Source organism: Sinohyriopsis cumingii, chromosome 18 (assembly GCF_028554795.1).
Source record: "Sinohyriopsis cumingii isolate HCF-2022 chromosome 18, ASM2855479v2, whole genome shotgun sequence".
NCBI lineage: Eukaryota > Metazoa > Mollusca > Bivalvia > Unionida > Unionidae > Sinohyriopsis > Sinohyriopsis cumingii.
In genome coordinates, this window is record NC_142978.1 from 88819319 (window position 1) to 88845461 (window position 26143).

The 26143-nt window shown below is 36.1% G+C and overlaps 15 non-coding genes across 15 annotated transcripts; all 15 read left to right on the forward strand.

Annotated features, from left to right (window-relative positions):
* Positions 1 to 1097: 1097 nt before the first annotated feature.
* Trnaw-cca (transfer RNA tryptophan (anticodon CCA)) lies at positions 1098 to 1169 on the forward strand. Its single transcript has one exon. It is a non-coding gene; the product is annotated as a tRNA-Trp (tRNA).
* Positions 1170 to 2499: 1330 nt separating this feature from the next.
* On the forward strand, positions 2500 to 2571 carry Trnaw-cca (transfer RNA tryptophan (anticodon CCA)). The gene has a single exon. It is a non-coding gene; the product is annotated as a tRNA-Trp (tRNA).
* Positions 2572 to 3886: 1315 nt separating this feature from the next.
* Positions 3887 to 3958, forward strand: Trnaw-cca (transfer RNA tryptophan (anticodon CCA)). Its single transcript has one exon. It is a non-coding gene; the product is annotated as a tRNA-Trp (tRNA).
* A 1334-nt stretch (positions 3959 to 5292) lies between these two features.
* On the forward strand, positions 5293 to 5364 carry Trnaw-cca (transfer RNA tryptophan (anticodon CCA)). Its single transcript has one exon. It is a non-coding gene; the product is annotated as a tRNA-Trp (tRNA).
* A 2658-nt stretch (positions 5365 to 8022) lies between these two features.
* On the forward strand, positions 8023 to 8094 carry Trnaw-cca (transfer RNA tryptophan (anticodon CCA)). The gene has a single exon. It is a non-coding gene; the product is annotated as a tRNA-Trp (tRNA).
* A 2655-nt stretch (positions 8095 to 10749) lies between these two features.
* Positions 10750 to 10821, forward strand: Trnaw-cca (transfer RNA tryptophan (anticodon CCA)). The gene has a single exon. It is a non-coding gene; the product is annotated as a tRNA-Trp (tRNA).
* Positions 10822 to 12137: 1316 nt separating this feature from the next.
* Positions 12138 to 12209, forward strand: Trnaw-cca (transfer RNA tryptophan (anticodon CCA)). Its single transcript has one exon. It is a non-coding gene; the product is annotated as a tRNA-Trp (tRNA).
* A 1330-nt stretch (positions 12210 to 13539) lies between these two features.
* Positions 13540 to 13611, forward strand: Trnaw-cca (transfer RNA tryptophan (anticodon CCA)). Its single transcript has one exon. It is a non-coding gene; the product is annotated as a tRNA-Trp (tRNA).
* Positions 13612 to 14926: 1315 nt separating this feature from the next.
* Positions 14927 to 14998, forward strand: Trnaw-cca (transfer RNA tryptophan (anticodon CCA)). Its single transcript has one exon. It is a non-coding gene; the product is annotated as a tRNA-Trp (tRNA).
* Positions 14999 to 16332: 1334 nt separating this feature from the next.
* Trnaw-cca (transfer RNA tryptophan (anticodon CCA)) lies at positions 16333 to 16404 on the forward strand. Its single transcript has one exon. It is a non-coding gene; the product is annotated as a tRNA-Trp (tRNA).
* Positions 16405 to 19062: 2658 nt separating this feature from the next.
* Positions 19063 to 19134, forward strand: Trnaw-cca (transfer RNA tryptophan (anticodon CCA)). Its single transcript has one exon. It is a non-coding gene; the product is annotated as a tRNA-Trp (tRNA).
* A 1311-nt stretch (positions 19135 to 20445) lies between these two features.
* Trnaw-cca (transfer RNA tryptophan (anticodon CCA)) lies at positions 20446 to 20517 on the forward strand. Its single transcript has one exon. It is a non-coding gene; the product is annotated as a tRNA-Trp (tRNA).
* Positions 20518 to 21851: 1334 nt separating this feature from the next.
* Positions 21852 to 21923, forward strand: Trnaw-cca (transfer RNA tryptophan (anticodon CCA)). Its single transcript has one exon. It is a non-coding gene; the product is annotated as a tRNA-Trp (tRNA).
* Positions 21924 to 23239: 1316 nt separating this feature from the next.
* Positions 23240 to 23311, forward strand: Trnaw-cca (transfer RNA tryptophan (anticodon CCA)). Its single transcript has one exon. It is a non-coding gene; the product is annotated as a tRNA-Trp (tRNA).
* Positions 23312 to 24645: 1334 nt separating this feature from the next.
* Positions 24646 to 24717, forward strand: Trnaw-cca (transfer RNA tryptophan (anticodon CCA)). Its single transcript has one exon. It is a non-coding gene; the product is annotated as a tRNA-Trp (tRNA).
* The last annotated feature ends 1426 nt before the right edge of the window (positions 24718 to 26143 follow it).

Genomic DNA, 26143 nt, shown 5'->3' on the forward strand with positions numbered 1-26143 from the left:
AAGTTGCTATACATATTTTGTATCGTTGCATCAGATTGTAGCTGATGGGGAACCGTTGTTAGAAAGATATTTATCAACGCAAGCAATTAGCCACTTCCTAGAGAAATTGGACTATCCACACTTTCTTGACAGGGATTTCTGAGGATACTTCTAGGTGTACGTATTTAGTAACTAGAGATCAGAATCAACCTTTGTATTCAGTGTATTGTTCTTATTTTCAATTGAATGGGGTAAAGTATCAATATTAGAGCTGAAAAGTTTGCTAATAAGTCATACAATTCTTGAACCATAAGAAAACATCCAAGTGTTAATGATGAGTTTAGTGACGGGTGCTCTTTTGATGACTAGAAGTGGAGGATATGTAATAATTGAGATAGATGTCGCTATTGAACCTCACTTGAAGAATGTGACCAAAGCTTTTAAAAAGAGGTACATGTGCTTTAGCAATGTTCCCTTGCCGTGATGTGATTAACAAGTCTTGAAAATTGCCAACTGTGCGTTTGATCTTTTCTGGTGTTAATGATTTGATAATGAATTATATTTTTTATGTTCAGAACGTGTAGATGTGTTCAAGACGTTAATAATGGTGTCTCAGTTTCCTATTCCGCAAAGAATGCACAGACTACTTTCAAAACAAAGTTCCTGTTGTGTAAAGATTTTTCCTCTAGAATTGCACACATTGTATTATTAATTTTGTAAAACGTGAGAGATCTTGTACAGATAAAAGTGATGTAGTCGGGTATTTCGGATCCACGTCAACTAAGTAATGCTAACTATTTTCAAATAAAACCCATGAGAAAAAAACAAGGAAACAGTCAATTTCAATAAACAATTCAGATTGGTGGAGAGACCGACTGAAAAAAAATGATGAAAGAACAAGTAAGCCTGGCCAGAGATGGAGAATTATATGCATATTCTGAGGTCAACGTATATATTCAGCTGTAATAGATGGTATTAAGAAAGTGAATGTTGAGGATGGTGTAGTTCTTCTTCTATCATGTGTGAGTGATGATGTTATTTGGAAAAGGTAAATGCCAAGTACCTTTTATCTGAGTCGTGTAATGCATGTTTAGAATGTTTGTTGCAAGAACTAATATGACTTCGTGGCGCAATGGTAGCGCGTCTGACTCCAGATCAGAAGGTTGCGTGTTCGAATCACGTCGAGGTCACAATTGCTTTTATTTCTTTTTTTTTGGTCTTTAAACAATGATGAATCACGTTAGTGCCAGACTGAACGACTTTATAGAGAGGAACTGTCTTACGGTGCAGGCCCTGAAATCAGAGGCAACAAGTTTCTACAATTGGAGGGAAAATGAAACAGATTCATGGCTCGAATTGGATATCACTATATTATGATCTCCTATCTTTAGGCAGTGAATTTGTCTTTATCAAGTTGCTATACATATTTTGTATCGTTGCATCAGATTGTAGCTGATGGGGAACCGTTGTTAGAAAGATATTTATCAACGCAAGCAATTAGCCACTTCATAGAGAAATTGGACTATCCACACTTTCTTGACAGGGATTTCTGAGGATACTTCTAGGTGTACGTATTTAGTTACTAGAGATCAGAATCAACCTTTGTATTCAGTGTATTGTTCTTATTTTCAAGTGAATGGGGTAAAGTATCAATATTAGAGCTAAAAAGTTTGCTAATAAGTCATACAATTCTAGAACCATAAGAAAAGATCCAAGTGTTATGAGTTTAGTGACCGGTGCTCTTTTGATGTCTAGAAGTGGAGGATAGGTAATAATTGAGATAGATGTCGCCATTGAACCGCACTTGAAAATGTGACCAAAGCTTTAAAAATGAGGTACATGTGCTTTAGCAATGTTCCCTTGCCGTGATGTGATTAACAAGTTTTGAAAATTGCCAACTGTGCGTTTGATCTTTTCTGGTGTCAGTGATTTGATAACGAATTATATTTTTGATGTTCAGAACGTGTAAATGTGTTCAAGACGTTAATAATAGTGTCTCAGTTTCCCATCCCGCAGAGATTGCACAGACTACTTTTAAAACAAAATTCCTGTTGTGTAAAGATTTTTCCTCTAGAATTGCACCCATTTTATTTTTCTTTTGTAAAATGTGAGAGATCTTGTACAGATAAAAGTGATGTAGTCGGGTATTTCGGATGCAGGTCAACTAACTAATGCTAGGATTTTTTTTTTAAAAAGCATGAGAAAAAACCAAGGAAACAGTTAATTTAAATAACAATTCAGATAGATGGAGAGACCGACTGAAAAAATGACGAAAGAACACGTAAGCCTGGCCAGAGATGGAGAATTATATGTATATTCTGAGGTCAACGTCTCCATTCAACTGTAAAATAGATGGCATCAAGAAAGTGAATTCTGAGGACGGTGTAGTTCTTCTTATATCATGCGTGAGTGATGATGTTGTTTGGAAAATCGGTAAATGCCAAGTACCTCTTATACGAGTCTTGTACAGTTATTCGAATTGAAATGCATGTTTAGAATGTTTGTTGCAAAAACTAATATGACTTCGTGGCGCAATGGTAGCGCGTCTGACTCCAGATCAGAAGGTTGCGTGTTCGAATCACGTCGAGGTCAAAATCGCCTTTATTTCTTTTTTTGGTCTTTAAATAATGATGAATCACGTTAGTGCCTGACTAAACCACTTTATAGATAGGAACTGTCTTACGGTCCAGACCCTTTAATCACAGGCAAGAAGTTTCTACAATTGGAGGGAAAATGAAACAGATTCAAGGTTCGAATTGGATATCACTATATTATGATCTCCTATCTTTAGGCAGTGAATTTGTCTTTATCAAGTTGCTATACATATTTTGTATCGTTGCATCAGATTGTAGCTGATGGGGAACCGTTGTTAGAAAGATATTTATCAACGCAAGCAATTAGCCACTTCCTAGAGAAATTGGACTATCCACACTTTCTTGACAGGGATTTCTGAGCATACTTCTAGGTGTACGTATTTAGTAACTAGAGATTAGAATCAACCTTTATATTCAGTGTATTGTTCTTATTTTCAATTGAATGGGGTAAAGTATCAATATTAGAGCTGAAAAGTTTGCTAATAAGTCATACAATTCTTGAACCATAAGAAAACATCCAAGTGTTAATGATGAGTTTAGTGACGGGTGCTCTTTTGATGACTAGAAGTGTAGGATAGGTAACAATTGAGATAGATGTCGCCATTGAACCTCACTTGAAAATGTGAAGTAAGCTTTCAAAAAGAGGTACATGTGCTTTAGCAATGTTTCCTTGCCGTGATGTGATTAACAAGTCTTGAAAATTGCCAGCTGTGCGTTTGATCTTTTCTGGTGTCAATGATTTGATAACGAATTATATTTTTGATGTTCAGAACGTGTAGATGTGTTCAAGACGTTAATAATGGTCTCTCAGGTTCCTATTCCGCAAAGAATGCACAGACTACTTTCAAAACAAAGTTCCTGTTGTGTAAAGATTTTTCCTCTAGAATTGCACACATTGTATTATTAATTTTGTAAAACGTGAGAGATCTTGTACAGATAAAAGTGATGTAGTCGGGTATTTCGGATCCACGTCAACTAAGTAATGCTAACTATTTTCAAATAAAACCCATGAGAAAAAAACAAGGAAACAGTCAATTTCAATAAACAATTCAGATTGGTGGAGAGACCGACTGAAAAAAAATGATGAAAGAACAAGTAAGCCTGGCCAGAGATGGAGAATTATATGCATATTCTGAGGTCAACGTATATATTCAGCTGTAATAGATGGTATTAAGAAAGTGAATGTTCAGGATGGTGTAGTTCTTCTTATATCATGTGTAAGTGATGATGTTATTTGGAAAAGATAAATGCCAAGTACCTTTTATCTGAGTCGTGCAATGCATGTTTAGAATGTTTGTTGCAAGAACTAATATGACTTCGTGGCGCAATGGTAGCGCGTCTGACTCCAGATCAGAAGGTTGCGTGTTCGAATCACGTCGAGGTCAAAATCGCCTTTATTTCCTTTTTTGGTCTTTAAACAGTGATGAATCACGTTAGTGCCAGACTAAACCACTTTATAGATAGGAACTGTCTTACGGTCCAGACCCTTTAATCACAGGCAAGAAGTTTCTACAATTGGAGGGAAAATGAAACAGATTCAAGGTTCGAATTGGATATCACTATATTATGATCTCCTATCTTTAGGCAGTGAATTTGTCTTTATAAAATTGCTATACATATTTTTTATCGTTGCATCAGATTGTAGCTGATGGGGAACCGTTGTTAGAAAGATATTTATCAACGCAAGCAATTAGCCACTTCCTAGAGAAATTGGACTATCCACACTTTCTTGACAGGGATTTCTGAGCATACTTCTAGGTGTACGTATTTAGTAACTAGAGATTAGAATCAACCTTTGTATTCAGTGTATTGTTTTTATTTTCAATTGAATGGGGTAAAGTATCAATATTAGAGCTGAAAAGTTTGCTAATAAGTCATCCAATTCTTGAACCATAAGGAAACATCCAAGTGTTAATGATGAGTTTAGTGACGGGTGCTCTTTTGATGACTAGAAGTGGAGGATATGTAATAATTGAGATAGATGTCGCTATTGAACCTCACTTGAAGAATGTGACCAAAGCTTTTAAAAAGAGGTACATGTGCTTTAGCAATGTTCCCTTGCCGTGATGTGATTAACAAGTCTTGAAAATTGCCAACTGTGCATTTGATCTTTTCTGGTGTCAGTGATTTGATAACGAATTATATTTTTGATGTTCAGAACGTGTAGATGTGTTCAAGACGTTAATAATGGTGTCTCAGTTTCCTATCCCGCAAAGAATGCACAGACTATTTTTAAAACAAAATTCCTGTTGTGTAAAGATTTTTCCTCTAGAATTGCACCCATTTTATTTTTCTTTTGTAAAATGAGAGAGATTTTGTGCAGATAAAAGTGATGTAGTCGGGTATTTTGGATCGATGTCAACTAAGTAATTCTAGCATTTTCAAATAAAAACCATGAGAAAAAACCAAGGAAACAATTAATTTCAATAAACAATTCAGATAGATGGAGAGACCGACTGAAAAAAATGACGAAAGAACACGTAAGCCTGGCCAGAGATGGAGAATTATATCTATATTCTGAGGTCAACGTCTCCATTCAACTGTAAAATAGATGGCATCAAGAAAGTGAATTCTGAGGACGGTGTAGTTCTTCTTGTATCATGCGTGAGTGATGATGTTGTTTGGAAAATCGGTAAATGCCAAGTACCTCTTATATGAGTCTTGCACAGTTATTCGAAGTGAAATGCATGTTTAGAATGTTTGTTGCAAAAACTAATATGACTTCGTGGCGCAATGGTAGCGCGTCTGACTCCAGAACAGAAGGTTGCGTGTTGGAATCACGTCGAGGTCACAATCGCTTTTATTTCTTTCTTGGTCTTCAATGGCGACATCTATCTCAACTGTTACCTCTCCTCCACTTCTAGTCATCCAAAGAACACCCGTCACTAAACTCATGACACTTGGATATTTTCTTATGGTTTAAGAATTGTATGACTTATTAGTTATCAAGTTGCTATACATATTTTGTATCGTTGCATCAGATTGTAGCTGATGGGGAACCGTTGTTAGAAAGATATTTATCAACGCAAGCAATTAGCCACTTCCTAGAGAAATTGGACTATCCACACTTTCTTGACAGGGATTTCTGAGCATACTTCTAGGTGTACGTATTTAGTAACTAGAGATTAGAATCAACCTTTGTATTCAGTGTATTGTTCTTATTTTCAATTGAATGGGGTAAAGTATCAATATTAGAGCTGAAAAGTTTGCTAATAAGTCATACAATTCTTGAACCATAAGAAAACATCCAAGTGTTAATGATGAGTTTAGTGACGGGTGCTCTTTTGATGACTAGAAGTGTAGGATAGGTAACAATTGAGATAGATGTCGCCATTGAACCTCACTTGAAAATGTGAAGTAAGCTTTCAAAAAGAGGTACATGTGCTTTAGCAATGTTTCCTTGGCGTGATGTGATTAACAAGTCTTGAAAATTGCCAGCTGTGCGTTTGATCTTTTCTGGTGTCAATGATTTGATAACGAATTATATTTTTGATGTTCAGAACGTGTAGATGTGTTCAAGACGTTAATAATGGTCTCTCAGGTTCCTATTCCGCAAAGAATGCACAGACTACTTTCAAAACAAAGTTCCTGTTGTGTAAAGATTTTTCCTCTAGAATTGCACACATTGTATTATTAATTTTGTAAAACGTGAGAGATCTTGTACAGATAAAAGTGATGTAGTCGGGTATTTCGGATCCACGTCAACTAAGTAATGCTAACTATTTTCAAATAAAACCCATGAGAAAAAAACAAGGAAACAGTCAATTTCAATAAACAATTCAGATTGGTGGAGAGACCGACTGAAAAAAAATGATGAAAGAACAAGTAAGCCTGGCCAGAGATGGAGAATTATATGCATATTCTGAGGTCAGCGTGTATATTCAGCTGTAATAGATGGTATTAAGAAAGTGAATGTTGAGGATGGTGTAGTTCTTCTCATATCATGTATGAGTGATGATGTTATTTGGAAAAGATAAATGCCAAGTACCTTTTATCTGAGTCGTGTAATGCATGTTTAGAATGTTTGTTGCAAGAACTAATATGACTTCGTGGCGCAATGGTAGCGCGTCTGACTCTAGATCAGAAGGTTGCGTGTTCGAATCACGTCGAGGTCAAAATCGCCTTTATTTCTTTTTTTGGTCTTTAAACAATGATGAATCACGTTAGCGCCAGACTAAACCACTTTATAGAGAGGAACTGTCTTAACGTCCAGACCCTTTAATCACAGGCAACAAGTTTCTACAATTGGAGGGAAAATGAAACAGATTCAAGGTTCGAATTGGATATCACTATATTATTATCTCCTATCTTTAGGCAGTGAATTTGTCTTTATCAAGTTGCTATACATATTTTGTATCGTTGCATCAGATTGTAGCTGATGGGGAACCGTTGTTAGAAAGATATTTATCAACGCAAGCAATTAGCCACTTCCTAGAGAAATTGGACTATCCACACTTTCTTGACAGGGATTTCTGAGGATACTTCTAGGTGTACGTATTTAGTAACTAGAGATTAGAATCAACCTTTGTATTCAGTGTATTGTTTTTATTTTCAATTGAATGGGGTAAAGTATCAATATTAGAGCTGAAAAGTTTGCTAATAAGTCATCCAATTCTTGAACCATAAGGAAACATCCAAGTGTTAATGATGAGTTTAGTGACGGGTGCTCTTTTGATGACTAGAAGTGGAGGATATGTAATAATTGAGATAGATGTCGCTATTGAACCTCACTTGAAGAATGTGACCAAAGCTTTTAAAAAGAGGTACATGTGCTTTAGCAATGTTCCCTTGCCGTGATGTGATTAACAAGTCTTGAAAATTGCCAACTGTGCATTTGATCTTTTCTGGTGTCAGTGATTTGATAACGAATTATATTTTTGATGTTCAGAACGTGTAGATGTGTTCAAGACGTTAATAATGGTGTCTCAGTTTCCTATCCCGCAAAGAATGCACAGACTATTTTTAAAACAAAATTCCTGTTGTGTAAAGATTTTTCCTCTAGAATTGCACCCATTTTATTTTTCTTTTGTAAAATGAGAGAGATTTTGTGCAGATAAAAGTGATGTAGTCGGGTATTTTGGATCGATGTCAACTAAGTAATTCTAGCATTTTCAAATAAAAACCATGAGAAAAAACCAAGGAAACAATTAATTTCAATAAACAATTCAGATAGATGGAGAGACCGACTGAAAAAAATGACGAAAGAACACGTAAGCCTGGCCAGAGATGGAGAATTATATGTATATTCTGAGGTCAACGTCTCCATTCAACTGTAAAATAGATGGCATCAAGAAAGTGAATTCTGAGGACGGTGTAGTTCTTCTTGTATCATGCGTGAGTGATGATGTTGTTTGGAAAATCGGTAAATGCCAAGTACCTCTTATATGAGTCTTGCACAGTTATTCGAAGTGAAATGCATGTTTAGAATGTTTGTTGCAAAAACTAATATGACTTCGTGGCGCAATGGTAGCGCGTCTGACTCCAGAACAGAAGGTTGCGTGTTGGAATCACGTCGAGGTCACAATCGCTTTTATTTCTTTCTTGGTCTTCAATGGCGACATCTATCTCAACTGTTACCTCTCCTCCACTTCTAGTCATCCAAAGAACACCCGTCACTAAACTCATGACACTTGGATATTTTCTTATGGTTTAAGAATTGTATGACTTATTAGTTATCAAGTTGCTATACATATTTTGTATCGTTGCATCAGATTGTAGCTGATGGGGAACCGTTGTTAGAAAGATATTTATCAACGCAAGCAATTAGCCACTTCCTAGAGAAATTGGACTATCCACACTTTCTTGACAGGGATTTCTGAGCATACTTCTAGGTGTACGTATTTAGTAACTAGAGATTAGAATCAACCTTTGTATTCAGTGTATTGTTCTTATTTTCAATTGAATGGGGTAAAGTATCAATATTAGAGCTGAAAAGTTTGCTAATAAGTCATACAATTCTTGAACCATAAGAAAACATCCAAGTGTTAATGATGAGTTTAGTGACGGGTGCTCTTTTGATGACTAGAAGTGTAGGATAGGTAACAATTGAGATAGATGTCGCCATTGAACCTCACTTGAAAATGTGAAGTAAGCTTTCAAAAAGAGGTACATGTGCTTTAGCAATGTTTCCTTGGCGTGATGTGATTAACAAGTCTTGAAAATTGCCAGCTGTGCGTTTGATCTTTTCTGGTGTCAATGATTTGATAACGAATTATATTTTTGATGTTCAGAACGTGTAGATGTGTTCAAGACGTTAATAATGGTCTCTCAGGTTCCTATTCCGCAAAGAATGCACAGACTACTTTCAAAACAAAGTTCCTGTTGTGTAAAGATTTTTCCTCTAGAATTGCACACATTGTATTATTAATTTTGTAAAACGTGAGAGATCTTGTACAGATAAAAGTGATGTAGTCGGGTATTTCGGATCCACGTCAACTAAGTAATGCTAACTATTTTCAAATAAAACCCATGAGAAAAAAACAAGGAAACAGTCAATTTCAATAAACAATTCAGATTGGTGGAGAGACCGACTGAAAAAAAATGATGAAAGAACAAGTAAGCCTGGCCAGAGATGGAGAATTATATGCATATTCTGAGGTCAGCGTGTATATTCAGCTGTAATAGATGGTATTAAGAAAGTGAATGTTGAGGATGGTGTAGTTCTTCTCATATCATGTGTGAGTGATGATGTTATTTGGAAAAGATAAATGCCAAGTACCTTTTATCTGAGTCGTGTAATGCATGTTTAGAATGTTTGTTGCAAGAACTAATATGACTTCGTGGCGCAATGGTAGCGCGTCTGACTCTAGATCAGAAGGTTGCGTGTTCGAATCACGTCGAGGTCAAAATCGCCTTTATTTCTTTTTTTGGTCTTTAAACAATGATGAATCACGTTAGCGCCAGACTAAACCACTTTATAGAGAGGAACTGTCTTAACGTCCAGACCCTTTAATCACAGGCAACAAGTTTCTACAATTGGAGGGAAAATGAAACAGATTCAAGGTTCGAATTGGATATCACTATATTATTATCTCCTATCTTTAGGCAGTGAATTTGTCTTTATCAAGTTGCTATACATATTTTGTATCGTTGCATCAGATTGTAGCTGATGGGGAACCGTTGTTAGAAAGATATTTATCAACGCAAGCAATTAGCCACTTCCTAGAGAAATTGGACTATCCACACTTTCTTGACAGGGATTTCTGAGGATACTTCTAGGTGTACGTATTTAGTAACTAGAGATTAGAATCAACCTTTGTATTCAGTGTATTGTTCTTATTTTCAATTGAATGGGGTAAAGTATCAATATTAGAGCTGAAAAGTTTGCTAATAAGTCATACAATTCTTGAACCATAAGAAAACATCCAAGTGTTAATGATGAGTTTAGTGACGGGTGCTCTTTTGATGACTAGAAGTGGAGGATATGTAATAATTGAGATAGACGTCGCTATTGAACCTCACTTGAAGAATGTGACCAAAGCTTTTAAAAAGAGGTACATGTGCTTTAGCAATGTTCCCTTGCCGTGATGTGATTAACAAGTCTTGAAAATTGCCAACTGTGCATTTGATCTTTTCTGGTGTCAGTGATTTGATAACGAATTATATTTTTGATGTTCAGAACGTGTAGATGTGTTCAAGACGTTAATAATGGTGTCTCAGTTTCCTATCCCGCAAAGAATGCACAGACTATTTTTAAAACAAAATTCCTGTTGTGTAAAGATTTTTCCTCTAGAATTGCACCCATTTTATTTTTCTTTTGTAAAATGTGAGAGATCTTGTGCAGATAAAAGTGATGTAGTCGGTTATTTTGGATCGATGTCAACTAAGTAATTCGAGCATTTTCAAATAAAAACCATGAGAAAAAAAAAGGAAACAATTAATTTCAATAAACCATTCAGATAGATGGAGAGACCGACTGAAAAAAATGACGAAAGAACACGTAAGCCTGGCCAGAGATGGGGAATTATATGTATATTCTGAGGTCAACGTCTCCATTGAGCTGTAATAGATGGTATCAAGAAAGTGAATTCTGGGGACGGTGTAGTTCTTCTTCTATCATGCGTGAGTGATGATGTTGTTTGGAAAATCGGTAAATGCCAAGTACCTCTTATATGAGTCTTGCACAGTTATTCGAAGTGAAATGCATGTTTAGAATGTTTGTTGCAAAAACTAATATGACTTCGTGGCGCAATGGTAGCGCGTCTGACTCCAGATCAGAAGGTTGCGTGTTCGAATCACGTAGAGGTCAAAATCGCCTTTATTTCTTTTTTCGGTCTTTAAATAATGATGAATCACGTTAGCTCCAGACTAAACCACTTTATAGATAGGAACTGTCTTACGGTCCAGACCCTTTAATCACAGGCAACAAGTTTCTACAATTGGAGGGAAAATGAAACAGATTCAAGGTTCGAATTGGATATCACTATATTATTATCTAATATCTTTAGGCAGTGAATTTGTTTTTATCAAGTTGCTATACATATTTTGTATCGTTGCATCAGATTGTAGCTGATGGGGAACCGTTGTTAGAAAGATATTTATCAACGCAAGCAATTAGCCACTTCCTAGAGAAATTGGACTATCCACACTTTCTTGACAGGGATTTCTGAGGATACTTCTAGGTGTACGTATTTAGTAACTAGAGATCAGAATCAACCTTTGTATTCAGTGTATTGTTCTTATTTTCAATTGAATGGGGTAAAGTATCAATATTAGAGCTGAAAAGTTTGCTAATAAGTCATACAATTCTTGAACCATAAGAAAACATCCAAGTGTTAATGATGAGTTTAGTGACGGGTGCTCTTTTGATGACTAGAAGTGGAGGATATGTAATAATTGAGATAGATGTCGCTATTGAACCTCACTTGAAGAATGTGACCAAAGCTTTTAAAAAGAGGTACATGTGCTTTAGCAATGTTCCCTTGCCGTGATGTGATTAACAAGTCTTGAAAATTGCCAACTGTGCGTTTGATCTTTTCTGGTGTTAATGATTTGATAATGAATTATATTTTTTATGTTCAGAACGTGTAGATGTGTTCAAGACGTTAATAATGGTGTCTCAGTTTCCTATTCCGCAAAGAATGCACAGACTACTTTCAAAACAAAGTTCCTGTTGTGTAAAGATTTTTCCTCTAGAATTGCACACATTGTATTATTAATTTTGTAAAACGTGAGAGATCTTGTACAGATAAAAGTGATGTAGTCGGGTATTTCGGATCCACGTCAACTAAGTAATGCTAACTATTTTCAAATAAAACCCATGAGAAAAAAACAAGGAAACAGTCAATTTCAATAAACAATTCAGATTGGTGGAGAGACCGACTGAAAAAAAATGATGAAAGAACAAGTAAGCCTGGCCAGAGATGGAGAATTATATGCATATTCTGAGGTCAACGTATATATTCAGCTGTAATAGATGGTATTAAGAAAGTGAATGTTGAGGATGGTGTAGTTCTTCTTCTATCATGTGTGAGTGATGATGTTATTTGGAAAAGGTAAATGCCAAGTACCTTTTATCTGAGTCGTGTAATGCATGTTTAGAATGTTTGTTGCAAGAACTAATATGACTTCGTGGCGCAATGGTAGCGCGTCTGACTCCAGATCAGAAGGTTGCGTGTTCGAATCACGTCGAGGTCACAATTGCTTTTATTTCTTTTTTTTTGGTCTTTAAACAATGATGAATCACGTTAGTGCCAGACTGAACGACTTTATAGAGAGGAACTGTCTTACGGTGCAGGCCCTGAAATCAGAGGCAACAAGTTTCTACAATTGGAGGGAAAATGAAACAGATTCATGGCTCGAATTGGATATCACTATATTATGATCTCCTATCTTTAGGCAGTGAATTTGTCTTTATCAAGTTGCTATACATATTTTGTATCGTTGCATCAGATTGTAGCTGATGGGGAACCGTTGTTAGAAAGATATTTATCAACGCAAGCAATTAGCCACTTCATAGAGAAATTGGACTATCCACACTTTCTTGACAGGGATTTCTGAGGATACTTCTAGGTGTACGTATTTAGTTACTAGAGATCAGAATCAACCTTTGTATTCAGTGTATTGTTCTTATTTTCAAGTGAATGGGGTAAAGTATCAATATTAGAGCTAAAAAGTTTGCTAATAAGTCATACAATTCTAGAACCATAAGAAAAGATCCAAGTGTTATGAGTTTAGTGACCGGTGCTCTTTTGATGTCTAGAAGTGGAGGATAGGTAATAATTGAGATAGATGTCGCCATTGAACCGCACTTGAAAATGTGACCAAAGCTTTCAAAATGAGGTACATGTGCTTTAGCAATGTTCCCTTGCCGTGATGTGATTAACAAGTTTTGAAAATTGCCAACTGTGCGTTTGATCTTTTCTGGTGTCAGTGATTTGATAACGAATTATATTTTTGATGTTCAGAACGTGTAAATGTGTTCAAGACGTTAATAATAGTGTCTCAGTTTCCCATCCCGCAGAGATTGCACAGACTACTTTTAAAACAAAATTCCTGTTGTGTAAAGATTTTTCCTCTAGAATTGCACCCATTTTATTTTTCTTTTGTAAAATGTGAGAGATCTTGTACAGATAAAAGTGATGTAGTCGGGTATTTCGGATGCAGGTCAACTAACTAATGCTAGGATTTTTTTTTTAAAAAGCATGAGAAAAAACCAAGGAAACAGTTAATTTAAATAACAATTCAGATAGATGGAGAGACCGACTGAAAAAATGACGAAAGAACACGTAAGCCTGGCCAGAGATGGAGAATTATATGTATATTCTGAGGTCAACGTCTCCATTCAACTGTAAAATAGATGGCATCAAGAAAGTGAATTCTGAGGACGGTGTAGTTCTTCTTATATCATGCGTGAGTGATGATGTTGTTTGGAAAATCGGTAAATGCCAAGTACCTCTTATACGAGTCTTGTACAGTTATTCGAATTGAAATGCATGTTTAGAATGTTTGTTGCAAAAACTAATATGACTTCGTGGCGCAATGGTAGCGCGTCTGACTCCAGATCAGAAGGTTGCGTGTTCGAATCACGTCGAGGTCAAAATCGCCTTTATTTCTTTTTTTGGTCTTTAAATAATGATGAATCACGATAGTGCCAGACTAAACCACTTTATAGATAGGAACTGTCTTACGGTCCAGACCCTTTAATCACAGGCAAGAAGTTTCTACAATTGGAGGGAAAATGAAACAGATTCAAGGTTCGAATTGGATATCACTATATTATGATCTCCTATCTTTAGGCAGTGAATTTGTCTTTATCAAGTTGCTATACATATTTTGTATCGTTGCATCAGATTGTAGCTGATGGGGAACCGTTGTTAGAAAGATATTTATCAACGCAAGCAATTAGCCACTTCCTAGAGAAATTGGACTATCCACACTTTCTTGACAGGGATTTCTGAGCATACTTCTAGGTGTACGTATTTAGTAACTAGAGATTAGAATCAACCTTTATATTCAGTGTATTGTTCTTATTTTCAATTGAATGGGGTAAAGTATCAATATTAGAGCTGAAAAGTTTGCTAATAAGTCATACAATTCTTGAACCATAAGAAAACATCCAAGTGTTAATGATGAGTTTAGTGACGGGTGCTCTTTTGATGACTAGAAGTGTAGGATAGGTAACAATTGAGATAGATGTCGCCATTGAACCTCACTTGAAAATGTGAAGTAAGCTTTCAAAAAGAGGTACATGTGCTTTAGCAATGTTTCCTTGCCGTGATGTGATTAACAAGTCTTGAAAATTGCCAGCTGTGCGTTTGATCTTTTCTGGTGTCAATGATTTGATAACGAATTATATTTTTGATGTTCAGAACGTGTAGATGTGTTCAAGACGTTAATAATGGTCTCTCAGGTTCCTATTCCGCAAAGAATGCACAGACTACTTTCAAAACAAAGTTCCTGTTGTGTAAAGATTTTTCCTCTAGAATTGCACACATTGTATTATTAATTTTGTAAAACGTGAGAGATCTTGTACAGATAAAAGTGATGTAGTCGGGTATTTCGGATCCACGTCAACTAAGTAATGCTAACTATTTTCAAATAAAACCCATGAGAAAAAAACAAGGAAACAGTCAATTTCAATAAACAATTCAGATTGGTGGAGAGACCGACTGAAAAAAAATGATGAAAGAACAAGTAAGCCTGGCCAGAGATGGAGAATTATATGCATATTCTGAGGTCAACGTATATATTCAGCTGTAATAGATGGTATTAAGAAAGTGAATGTTCAGGATGGTGTAGTTCTTCTTATATCATGTGTGAGTGATGATGTTATTTGGAAAAGATAAATGCCAAGTACCTTTTATCTGAGTCGTGCAATGCATGTTTAGAATGTTTGTTGCAAGAACTAATATGACTTCGTGGCGCAATGGTAGCGCGTCTGACTCCAGATCAGAAGGTTGCGTGTTCGAATCACGTCGAGGTCAAAATCGCCTTTATTTCCTTTTTTGGTCTTTAAACAGTGATGAATCACGTTAGTGCCAGACTAAACCACTTTATAGATAGGAACTGTCTTACGGTCCAGACCCTTTAATCACAGGCAAGAAGTTTCTACAATTGGAGGGAAAATGAAACAGATTCAAGGTTCGAATTGGATATCACTATATTATGATCTCCTATCTTTAGGCAGTGAATTTGTCTTTATAAAATTGCTATACATATTTTTTATCGTTGCATCAGATTGTAGCTGATGGGGAACCGTTGTTAGAAAGATATTTATCAACGCAAGCAATTAGCCACTTCCTAGAGAAATTGGACTATCCACACTTTCTTGACAGGGATTTCTGAGCATACTTCTAGGTGTACGTATTTAGTAACTAGAGATTAGAATCAACCTTTGTATTCAGTGTATTGTTTTTATTTTCAATTGAATGGGGTAAAGTATCAATATTAGAGCTGAAAAGTTTGCTAATAAGTCATACAATTCTTGAACCATAAGGAAACATCCAAGTGTTAATGATGAGTTTAGTGACGGGTGCTCTTTTGATGACTAGAAGTGGAGGATATGTAATAATTGAGATAGATGTCGCTATTGAACCTCACTTGAAGAATGTGACCAAAGCTTTTAAAAAGAGGTACATGTGCTTTAGCAATGTTCCCTTGCCGTGATGTGATTAACAAGTCTTGAAAATTGCCAACTGTGCATTTGATCTTTTCTGGTGTCAGTGATTTGATAACGAATTATATTTTTGATGTTCAGAACGTGTAGATGTGTTCAAGACGTTAATAATGGTGTCTCAGTTTCCTATCCCGCAAAGAATGCACAGACTATTTTTAAAACAAAATTCCTGTTGTGTAAAGATTTTTCCTCTAGAATTGCACCCATTTTATTTTTCTTTTGTAAAATGAGAGAGATTTTGTGCAGATAAAAGTGATGTAGTCGGGTATTTTGGATCGATGTCAACTAAGTAATTCTAGCATTTTCAAATAAAAACCATGAGAAAAAACCAAGGAAACAATTAATTTCAATAAACAATTCAGATAGATGGAGAGACCGACTGAAAAAAATGACGAAAGAACACGTAAGCCTGGCCAGAGATGGAGAATTATATCTATATTCTGAGGTCAACGTCTCCATTCAACTGTAAAATAGATGGCATCAAGAAAGTGAATTCTGAGGACGGTGTAGTTCTTCTTGTATCATGCGTGAGTGATGATGTTGTTTGGAAAATCGGTAAATGCCAAGTACCTCTTATATGAGTCTTGCACAGTTATTCGAAGTGAAATGCATGTTTAGAATGTTTGTTGCAAAAACTAATATGACTTCGTGGCGCAATGGTAGCGCGTCTGACTCCAGATCAGAAGGTTGCGTGTTGGAATCACGTCGAGGTCACAATCGCTTTTATTTCTTTCTTGGTCTTCAATGGCGACATCTATCTCAACTGTTACCTATCCTCCACTTCTAGTCATCCAAAGAACACCCGTCACTAAACTCATAACACTTGGATATTTTCTTATGGTTTAAGAATTGTATGACTTATTAGTTATCAAGTTGCTATACATATTTTGTATCGTGGAGGTAACATTGCTGGTTTGATGCCCATGCACAGTTGTTAAGATGAATGATTCTAAAAGCTAGTTACGCGCAATTTATAGTTATTTCTCCGTTTATAGCTTTCTTAGACCATTTGTAGTTTATGGGGAACCGTTCTTAGAAAGATATTCTCAACGCAAGCAATTAGCCAGTTCCTAGAGAAACTGGACTATCCACACTTTCTGGACAGGGATTTCTGAGGATACTTCTAGGTGTACGTATTTAGTAACTAATGATTGGAATGAACCTTTGTATTCAGTGTATTGTTCTGAGTTTCAATTAAATGGGCTAAAGTATCAATATTAGAGCTAAAATGTTTACTAATAAGTCATACAGTTCTTCAACAACAAGAAAACATCCAAGTGTTAATTATGAGTTTACTGACGGGTGTTCTTTTGATGACTAGAAGTGGAGGATAGGTAACAACTGAGATAGATGTCGCCAATAAACCTCACTTGAAAATGTGAACTTAGCTTTCAAAAAGAGGTACATGTGTTTCAGCAATGTTCCCTTGCCGTGATGTGATTAGCAAGTTTTGAAAATTGCCAACTGTGCGTTTGATCTTTTCTGGTGTCAATGATTTGATAACGAATTATATTTTTGATGTTCAGAACGTATAGATGTGTTCAAGACGTTAATAATGGTGTCTCAGTTTCCTATTCCGCAAAGAATGCACAGATTACTTTCAAAACAAAATTCCTGTTGTGTAAAGATTTTTCCTCTAGAATTGCACCCATTTTCTTTTTCTTTTGTAAAACGTGAGAGATCTTGTACAGATAAAAGTGATGTAGTCGGGTATTTCGGATCCAGGTCAACGAAGTAATGCTAGCTATTTTCAAATAAAACCCATCAGAAAAAACCAAGGAAAGAGTCAATTTCAATAAACAATTCAGATTGGTAGATAGACCGATGGAAAAAAATGACGAAAGAACATGTAAGACAGGCCAGAGATGGAGAATTATATGTATATTCTGAGGTCAACGTATAGATTCAGCTGTAATAGATGGTATTAAGGAGGTGAATTCTGAGGACGATGTGTTTCTTCTTATATCATGCATGAGTGATGATGTTATTTGGAAAATCGGTAAATGGCAAGTACCTCTTATCTGAGTCGTATACAGATTCTCGAATTGAAATGCATGTTTAGAATGTTTGTAGCAAGAACTAATATAACTTCGTAACGCAATGGTAGCGCGTCTGACTCTAGATCAGAAGGTTGCGTGTTCGAATCACGTCGAGGTCATAATCACTTTTATTTCTTTTTTGGTCTTCAAACAATGATGAATCACGTTAGTGTCGGACTGAATCTCTATATAGATAGGAACTATCATAACGTCCAGGCCCAGAAATCAGAGGCAACACGTTTCTACATTTGGAGGCAAAAGGAAACACATTCCATTTGATGGTTCGAATTGGATATCACTATGATATGTTCTCCTATCTTTAGGCAGTGAATTTGTCTTTGTCAAGTTGCTATGCATATTTTGTATCGTGGAGGTAACATTGCTGGCTTGATGCCCGTGCACAGTTATTAAGATGAAGGATTCTAAAAGCTGTTGCTCTCACATTTTTGCCGCGTTGAATAGTATTGCTTTTTGTGTAGAATTCAGTGGCTCAACGCTCTGCATGCCGTCAGCTATTGGTTCACGTTTTTTGCATGTTAATGAAGTTTTCTATACTTCCATATTGGTGAAGGGGATTGGCAGGAGTGGGTAGGATGGCGGGTGGGTAAACTTTGTGATAGATATCACACTTAAACCATTCCTGGGTAGTGGCAGAGCTATTTAAAAGGGTATTTGTTTGTGTCAGATATGTTCTCTTGCCGGGATACAATTGACATGTCATGAAACTAACCAAATGTGCCTTTGTTCCTTTCTGTCAAGAATGATTTGATAACGAATTCTAGTTTTGATCCTTAGAAGCTATAGAGTTGTACAATATGTTAATAACGGTGTCTCACTTTTCTATCCCCTGAAGGAATGAACAGGTTATTTCTAAAACAACACTTGTGTTGCCCAAATTTCATTCCGTTGAATCGCACTCGTTTCTTTTGTAAAATAGGAGATATTTTGTACAGAAATAAATGTTGTTTTGTCACTTGTTTAGGCTGAAGAGCAACTTAGTAACACCAGGCTCTTTCCATTTGAAACCTATCTGAAAAAACAAGGAAACAGTCAATATAAATAAACATTTCAGATTGATGGAGGGACCGACTGAAAGAAATGACGAAAGAACACGTAAGCCTGGCCAGAGATGCCGAATGCTATGTATATTCTGAGGCCAACGTCTCCATTCAGCTGTAATATATGGTATTAAGAAAGTGAATGTTGAGGACGGTGTAGTTCTTCTCATATCATGTGTGAGTGATGATGTTATTTGGAAAAGCGGTAAATGCCAAGTACCTTTTATCTGAGTCGTGTAATGCATGTTGAGAATGTTTGTTGCAAGAACTAATATCACTTCGTGGCGCAATGGTAGCGCGTCTGACTCCAGATCAGAAGGTTGCGTGTTCGAATCACGTCGAGGTCACAATTGCTTTTATTTCTTTTTTTGGTCTTTAAACAATGATGAATCACGATAGTGTCCCACTAAACCACTATATAGATAGAAACTGTCTTACGGTCTAGGCCCTGACATAAGAGGCAACAAGTTTCTACAATTGGAGGGAAAATGAAACAGATTCAAGGTTCGAATTGGATATCACTATATTATGATCTCCTATCTTTAGGCAGTGAATTTATCCTTATCAAGTTGCTATATATATTTTGTATCGTTGCATCAGATTGTAGCTGATGGGGAACCGTTGTTAGAAAGATATTTATCAACGCAAGGAATTAGCCACTTCCTAGAGAAATTGGACTATCCACCCTTTCTGGACAGGGATTTCTGAGGATACCTTTAGGAGTACATATTTAGTAACTAGAGATAGGAATAAACCTTTGTATTCAGTGTATTGTTCTTATTTTCAATCGAATGGGGGAAAGTATCAATATTAGAGCTGAAAAGTTTACTAATAAGTCATACAATTCTTAAACTATAAGAAAATATCCAAGTGTTATGAGTTTAGTGACGGGTGCTCTTTTGATGACTAGAAGTGTAGGATAGGTAACAATTGAGATAGATGTCGCCATTGAACCTCACTTGAAAATGTGAACTAAGCTTTCAAAAAGAGGTACATGTGTTTCAGCAATGTTCCCTTGCCGTGATGTGATTAACAAGTTTTGAAAATTGCCAGCTGTGCGTTTGATCTTTTCTGGTGTCAATGATTTGATAATGAATTATATTTTTGATGTTCAGAATGTGTAGATGTGTTCAAGACGTTAATAATGGTGTCTCAGTTTCCTATTCCGCAAAGAATGCACAGACTACTTTCAAAACAAAATTCCTGTTGTGTAAAGATTTTTCCTCTAGAATTGCACCCATTGTATTATTAATTTTGTAAAACGTGAGAGATCTTGTACAGATAAAAGTGATGTAGTCGGGTATTTCGGATCCACGTCAACTAAGTAATGCTAACTATTTTCAAATAAAACCCATGAGAAAAAAACCAAGGAAACAGTCAATTTCAATAAACAATTCAGATTGGTGGAGAGACCGACTGAAAAAAATGATGACAGAACAAGTAAGCCTGGCCAGAGATGGAGAATTATATGCATATTCTGAGGTCAACGTATATATTCAGCTATAATAGATGGTATTAAGAAAGTGAATGTTGAGGATGGTGTAGTTCTTCTTATATCATGTGTAAGTGATGATGTTATTTGGAAAAGGTAAATGCCAAGAACCTTTTATCTGAGTCGTGTAATGCATGTTTAGAATGTTTGTTGCAAGAACTAATATGACTTCGTGGCGCAATGGTAGCGCGTCTGACTCCAGATCAGAAGGTTGCGTGTTCGAATCACGTCGAGGTCACAATTGCTTTTGTTTCTTTTTTTTTTTTTGGTCTTTAAACAATGATGAATCACGTTAGTGCCAGACTGAACGACTTTATAGAGAGGAACTGTCTTACGGTGCAGGCCCTGAAATCAGAGGCAACAAGTTTCTACAATTGGAGGGAAAATGAAACAGATTCATGGCTCGAATTGGATATCACTATATTATGATCTCCTATCTTTAGGCAGTGAATTTGTCTTTATCAAGTTGCTATACATATTTTGTATCGTTGCATCAGATTGTAGCTGATGGGGAACCGTTGTTAGAAAGATATTTATCAACGCAAGCAATTAGCCACTTCCTAGAGAAATTGGACTATCCACACTTTCTTGACAGGGATTTCTGAGGATACTTCTAGGTGTACGTATTTAGTTACTAGAGATCAGAATCAACCTTTGTATTCAGTGTATTGTTCTTATTTTCAAGTAAATGGGGTAAAGTATCAATATTAGAGCTAAAAAGTTTGCTAATAAGTCATACAATTCTAGAACCATAAGAAAAGATCCAAGTGTTATGAGTTTAGTAACCGGTGCTCTTTTGATGACTAGAAGTGTAGGATAGGTAATAATTGAGATAGATGTCGCCATTGAACCGCACTTGAAAATGTGACCAAAGCTTTCAAAATGAGGTACATGTGCTTTAGCAATGTTCCCTTGCCGTGATGTGATTAACAAGTTTTGAAAATTGCCAACTGTGCGTTTGATCTTTTCTGGTGTCAGTGATTTGATAACGAATTATATTTTTGATGTTCAGAACGTGTAAATGTGTTCAAGACGTTAATAATGGTGTCTCAGTTTCCCATCCCGCAAAGATTGCACAGACTACTTTTAAAACAAAATTCCTGTTGTGTAAAGATTTTTCCTCTAGAATTGCACCCATTTTATTTTTCTTTTGTAAAATGTGAGAGATCTTGTACAGATAAAAGTGATGTAGTCGGGTATTTCGGATGCAGATCAACTAACTAATGCTAGGATTTTTTTTTTAAAAAGCATGAGAATAAACCAAGGAAACAGTTAATTTAAATAACAATTCAGATAGATGGAGAGACCGACTGAAAAAATGACGAAAGAACACGTAAGCCTGGCCAGAGATGGAGAATTATATGTATATTCTGAGGTCAACGTCTCCATTCAACTGTAAAATAGATGGCATCAAGAAAGTGAATTCTGAGGACGGTGTAGTTCTTCTTATATCATGCGTGAGTGATGATGTTGTTTGGAAAATCGGTAAATGCCAAGTACCTCTTATACGAGTCTTGTACAGTTATTCGAATTGAAATGCATGTTTAGAATGTTTGTTGCAAAAACTAATATGACTTCGTGGCGCAATGGTAGCGCGTCTGACTCCAGATCAGAAGGTTGCGTGTTCGAATCACGTCGAGGTCAAAATCGCCTTTATTTCTTTTTTTGGTCTTTAAATAATGATGAATCACGTTAGTGCCAGACTAAACCACTTTATAGATAGGAACTGTCTTACGGTCCAGACCCTTTAATCACAGGCAAGAAGTTTCTACAATTGGAGGGAAAATGAAACAGATTCAAGGTTCGAATTGGATATCACTATATTATGATCTCCTATCTTTAGGCAGTGAATTTGTCTTTATCAAGTTGCTATACATATTTTGTATCGTTGCATCAGATTGTAGCTGATGGGGAACCGTTGTTAGAAAGATATTTATCAACGCAAGCAATTAGCCACTTCCTAGAGAAATTGGACTATCCACACTTTCTTGACAGGGATTTCTGAGGATACTTCTAGGTGTACGTATTTAGTAACTAGAGATTAGAATCAACCTTTGTATTCAGTGTATTGTTCTTATTTTCAATTGAATGGGGTAAAGTATCAATATTAGAGCTGAAAAGTTTGCTAATAAGTCATACAATTCTTGAACCATAAGAAAACATCCAAGTGTTAATGATGAGTTTAGTGACGGGTGCTCTTTTGATGACTAGAAGTGTAGGATAGGTAACAATTGAGATAGATGTCGCCATTGAACCTCACTTGAAAATGTGAAGTAAGCTTTCAAAAAGAGGTACATGTGCTTTAGCAATGTTTCCTTGCCGTGATGTGATTAACAAGTCTTGAAAATTGCCAGCTGTGCGTTTGATCTTTTCTGGTGTCAATGATTTGATAACGAATTATATTTTTGATGTTCAGAACGTGTAGATGTGTTCAAGACGTTAATAATGGTCTCTCAGGTTCCTATTCCGCAAAGAATGCACAGACTACTTTCAAAACAAAGTTCCTGTTGTGTAAAGATTTTTCCTCTAGAATTGCACACATTGTATTATTAATTTTGTAAAACGTGAGAGATCTTGTACAGATAAAAGTGATGTAGTCGGGTATTTCGGATCCACGTCAACTAAGTAATGCTAACTATTTTCAAATAAAACCCATGAGAGAAAAACAAGGAAACAGTCAATTTCAATAAACAATTCAGATTGGTGGAGAGACCGACTGAAAAAAAAATGATGAAAGAACAAGTAAGCCTGGCCAGAGATGGAGAATTATATGCATATTCTGAGGTCAACGTATATATTCAGCTGTAATAGATGGTATTAAGAAAGTGAATGTTGAGGATGGTGTAGTTCTTCTTATATCATGTGTGAGTGATGATGTTATTTGGAAAAGATAAATGCCAAGTACCTTTTATCTGAGTCGTGCAATGCATGTTTAGAATGTTTGTTGCAAGAACTAATATGACTTCGTGGCGCAATGGTAGCGCGTCTGACTCCAGATCAGAAGGTTGCGTGTTCGAATCACGTCGAGGTCAAAATCGCCTTTATTTCCTTTTTTGGTCTTTAAACAGTGATGAATCACGTTAGTGCCAGACTAAACCACTTTATAGATAGGAACTGTCTTACGGTCCAGACCCTTAAATCACAGGCAAGAAGTTTCTACAATTGGAGGGAAAATGAAACAGATTCAAGGTTCGAATTGGATATCACTATATTATTATCTCCTATCTTTAGTCAGTGAATTTGTCTTTATAAAATTGCTATACATATTTTTTATCGTTGCATCAGATTGTAGCTGATGGGGAACCGTTGTTAGAAAGATATTTATCAACGCAAGCAATTAGCCACTTCCTAGAGAAATTGGACTATCCACACTTTCTTGACAGGGATTTCTGAGCATACTTCTAGGTGTACGTATTTAGTAACTAGAGATTAGAATCAACCTTTGTATTCAGTGTATTGTTTTTATTTTCAATTGAATGGGGTAAAGTATCAATATTAGAGCTGAAAAGTTTGCTAATAAGTCATACAATTCTTGAACCATAAGGAAACATCCAAGTGTTAATGATGAGTTTAGTGACGGGTGCTCTTTTGATGACTAGAAGTGGAGGATATGTAATAATTGAGATAGATGTCGCTATTGAACCTCACTTGAAGAATGTGACCAAAGCTTTTAAAAAGAGGTACATGTGCTTTAGCAATGTTTCCTTGCCGTGATGTGATTAACAAGTCTTGAAAATTGCCAACTGTGCATTTGATCTTTTCTGGTGTCAGTGATTTGATAACGAATTATATTTTTGATGTTCAGAACGTGTAGATGTGTTCAAGACGTTAATAATGGTGTCTCAGTTTCCTATCCCGCAAAGAATGCACAGACTATTTTTAAAACAAAATTCCTGTTGTGTAAAGATTTTTCCTCTAGAATTGCACCCATTTTATTTTTCTTTTGTAAAATGAGAGAGATTTTGTGCAGATAAAAGTGATGTAGTCGGGTATTTTGGATCGATGTCAACTAAGTAATTCTAGCATTTTCAAATAAAAACCATGAGAAAAAACCAAGGAAACAATTAATTTCAATAAACAATTCAGATAGATGGAGAGACCGACTGAAAAAAATGACGAAAGAACACGTAAGCCTGGCCAGAGATGGAGAATTATATCTATATTCTGAGGTCAACGTCTCCATTCAACTGTAAAATAGATGGCATCAAGAAAGTGAATTCTGAGGACGGTGTAGTTCTTCTTGTATCATGCGTGAGTGATGATGTTGTTTGGAAAATCGGTAAATGCCAAGTACCTCTTATATGAGTCTTGCACAGTTATTCGAAGTGAAATGCATGTTTAGAATGTTTGTTGCAAAAACTAATATGACTTCGTGGCGCAATGGTAGCGCGTCTGACTCCAGATCAGAAGGTTGCGTGTTGGAATCACGTCGAGGTCACAATCGCTTTTATTTCTTTCTTGGTCTTCAATGGCGACATCTATCTCAACTGTTACCTATCCTCCACTTCTAGTCATCCAAAGAACACCCGTCACTAACCTCGTAACACTTGGATATTTTCTTATGGTTTAAGAATTGTATGACTTATTAGTGATCAAGTTGCTATACATATTTTGTATCGTGGAGGTAACATTGCTGGTTTGATGCCCATGCACAGTTGTTAAGATGAATGATTCTAAAAGCTAGTTACGCGCAATTTATAGTTATTTCTCCGTTTATAGCTTTCTTAGACCATTTGTAGCTTATGGGGAACCGTTCTTAGAAAGATATTCTCAACGCAAGCAATTAGCCAGTTCCTAGAGAAACTGGACTATCCACACTTTCTGGACAGGGATTTCTGAGGATACTTCTAGGTGTACGTATTTAGTAACTAATGATTGGAATGAACCTTTGTATTCAGTGTATTGTTCTGAGTTTCAATTAAATGGGCTAAAGTATCAATATTAGAGCTAAAATGTTTACTAATAAGTCATACAGTTCTTCAACAACAAGAAAACATCCAAGTGTTAATTATGAGTTTACTGACGGGTGTTCTTTTGATGACTAGAAGTGGAGGATAGGTAACAACTGAGATAGATGTCGCCAATAAACCTCACTTGAAAATGTGAACTTAGCTTTCAAAAAGAGGTACATGTGTTTCAGCAATGTTCCCTTGCCGTGATGTGATTAACAAGTTTTGAAAATTGCCAACTGTGCGTTTGATCTTTTCTGGTGTCAATGATTTGATAACGAATTATATTTTTGATGTTCAGAACGTATAGATGTGTTCAAGACGTTAATAATGGTGTCTCAGTTTCCTATTCCGCAAAGAATGCACAGACTACTTTCAAAACAAAATTCCTGTTGTGTAAAGATTTTTCCTCTAGAATTGCACCCATTTTCTTTTTCTTTTGTAAAACGTGAGAGATCTTGTACAGATAAAAGTGATGTAGTCGGGTATTTCGGATCCAGGTCAACGAAGTAATGCTAGCTATTTTCAAATAAAACCCATCAGAAAAAACCAAGGAAAGAGTCAATTTCAATAAACAATTCAGATTGGTAGATAGACCGATGGAAAAAAATGACGAAAGAACATGTAAGACAGGCCAGAGATGGAGAATTATATGTATATTCTGAGGTCAACGTATAGATTCAGCTGTAATAGATGGTATTAAGGAGGTGAATTCTGAGGACGATGTGTTTCTTCTTATATCATGCATGAGTGATGATGTTATTTGGAAAATCGGTAAATGGCAAGTACCTCTTATCTGAGTCGTATACAGATTCTCGAATTGAAATGCATGTTTAGAATGTTTGTAGCAAGAACTAATATAACTTCGTAACGCAATGGTAGCGCGTCTGACTCTAGATCAGAAGGTTGCGTGTT